Consider the following 2,246-nt stretch of genomic DNA (forward strand, 5'->3'; position numbering starts at 1 on the left):
AGAGCGCCCTCCTCCTCGTCCGCCTTGAGAGCGCCCCCAGGTTTCCACCGCCCCTGACTCGGCCCGCAGCCTCCCTGGTCGCCCACCGCTGGGAGCACCCGGAGACCCCGCCGCCGCCGCCGCCGCCGCCGCCGCTGCCGCTGCTCGCCCCGCAGCCCCGGCTTCGTCGCCGCCTCGGCCTTGGCGCCCGCCGCGCCTGCACCGCCAGTCATGTCGACCGCGCTGCCGCCGTCGTGTGCGCGCCACAGCTACCAGCCCGACTGTGAGGCCGCCGTCAACAACCAGATCAACCTGGAGCTCTACGCCTCCTACGTGTACGAGTCCATGGCCTTGTACTTCGAAGGCGAGGACGCGGCCCTCAAGCACGTCGTCCAGTTCTTCCGGCAGCAGTCCAGCAAGGAGACGGAGTACGCCCAGAGGCTCATGTGGCTGCACAACCAGCGCGGGGCCCACCTGCGTCTGCGCGAGATCGGCAGGCCTGACCGCAACCGCTGGCACGACGGGGTGAGGGTCATGGAGTGCGCCTTGCACCTGGCGATGGATGTGAACCAGAGCCTGTTCAGTCTGCACCGGCTGGCCACCGAGAAGAAGGACGCCCGCCTGTGCGACTTCCTGATGAGTCGCCACCTGCACGAGCAGGTGAAGTTCATCACGGAGCTGGGCGACCATCTCACCAACCTGTGCAAGATGGGAGCCCCACAATCGGGCCTGGCCGAGCACCTCTTTGACAAGCTCACCCTGCACGACAGCGACAAGGACTGAGCCTGGACTGCCTTCCCCGTGGCCATGGGGTGACTTCTCCAGGTCACCACGCCCGGCATGCATGTTGCAGTATCGCCCTTGCCAGACATTCCCTTGAGGTTTTTTTTTTTTTTTTTTTTCCCTTTTCCCCTTCTTCTTCCAGGTTTGCCATTTCTTCCAATAAAGTTATTGGTTCCTAAATAAACAATGGTCTCTGGTGGATTGGTGTGTGCAGAACCCTCACCTTTTAAGCTTTCAGCAGGTATCCAAGCAAGCGTCCGTGCCGCCGACCCGTGCCCCATCCATCCCCAGGCGGCTCACGATCTCCGTGGACGGAGGGAGAAGGTATTGCGTGGGACCCTGGAACACACAACATCGATCATCCTTTTAAGACCACGTGCTGTATAGGCCTGGGGCGAGGTGGCTGGCCTGGGGCCCCGGGGAACGTGGGTGCCGGTGCATAGGAAAAGTAGAAACCCACGCGGCCTGAAAATCACAGCGGCAGGAAGGAGAAGTGGTATTCTCCAAGGGCAGTCTCAGCCGTGAGGTTGGACTTTCATCTTTGTTCCCAGGGGCAGGAAGTTAGCAAGACAGCTGACGAGAAGAACACGTGATTTTAGAGCAGGCTCTTCTCGGCCAGCCACTTGCTTCCAGGCGCATAGGTACCTGCCGTTCACGGGACCGAGCCTCGGGTGGTTGCTTCCATGTACTTTGGCCCAGAGTCCAAGCACCAGGAACCCTCGCTCGGCCCCAGTGGCTTCGGACGACTGTCCTTTGGAACCACGCCGTGGAAAGAGCGTTCCACTTTTCCAAATGGCCAGCCCAACCTCAGACCCGAAAGCTGACCCACCGGCCCCTCCCTGGGACCACTGCCCAGTAAGGGCAGACATGCTTCACCTTGTTCTATTCAGGGGCCACAGCATGTGAGCTGGGTCCTAGGTCATAAAACACTTCCTGACTTGGGACAACTTCTTCCTTCCTCCCGCTTGATTTAGATGGATTTCGTCCCCAATTCTTTTCCTTTCCTAAGCTACGAAGTGAGAAGATCATTTCCTTGAGACGTCTCCTAAATTTTCATATCAGCACTTCGGTGCTACAAAACTTGCATCTAAGCACTGCTCTAGCTGCACCCCACAAATCTTGCTATGTGCTGTTTTGCTTCCGTCCAGTCCCACGTCATCTTGAGTTCCCCCCGGTCTCTCCGTTGACCCACACGTTGTTCAGACGTGCACTGGATCACTCGTTTCCAGATATTTGGGGATTTTCCCAGATCATTCCGTGAATGATCTCCGGCTTAGCTCCGCCGCGGTCAGAGAACCCAGGGCACCCAATCCCCATCCTGTTGCCTTTGTTGACACTTGCGGCACGGCACGGAACGAGGTCCGTCTTGGGCGCTGTGTCGCGTGCACTCGGAAACCACGTGCTTCTGAAAGACGTGTTTCTGAACATTCCACTCTCACGCCTGTGCACTTTCTCTTAACGTGAAGCTTCCTTCATCCTCTCCT

The 2,246-nt window shown here is 58.9% G+C and overlaps 1 pseudogene; it reads left to right on the top strand.

Annotated features, from left to right (window-relative positions):
* Nucleotides 1–210: 210 nt before the first annotated feature.
* On the top strand, nucleotides 211–728 carry LOC105311278 (annotated as a pseudogene).
* Nucleotides 729–2,246: the final 1,518 nt, after the last annotated feature.

Source organism: Pteropus vampyrus, unplaced genomic scaffold, assembly GCF_000151845.1.
Source record: "Pteropus vampyrus isolate Shadow unplaced genomic scaffold, Pvam_2.0 Scaffold1000002814, whole genome shotgun sequence".
In the NCBI taxonomy this organism is placed as follows: domain Eukaryota; kingdom Metazoa; phylum Chordata; class Mammalia; order Chiroptera; family Pteropodidae; genus Pteropus; species Pteropus vampyrus.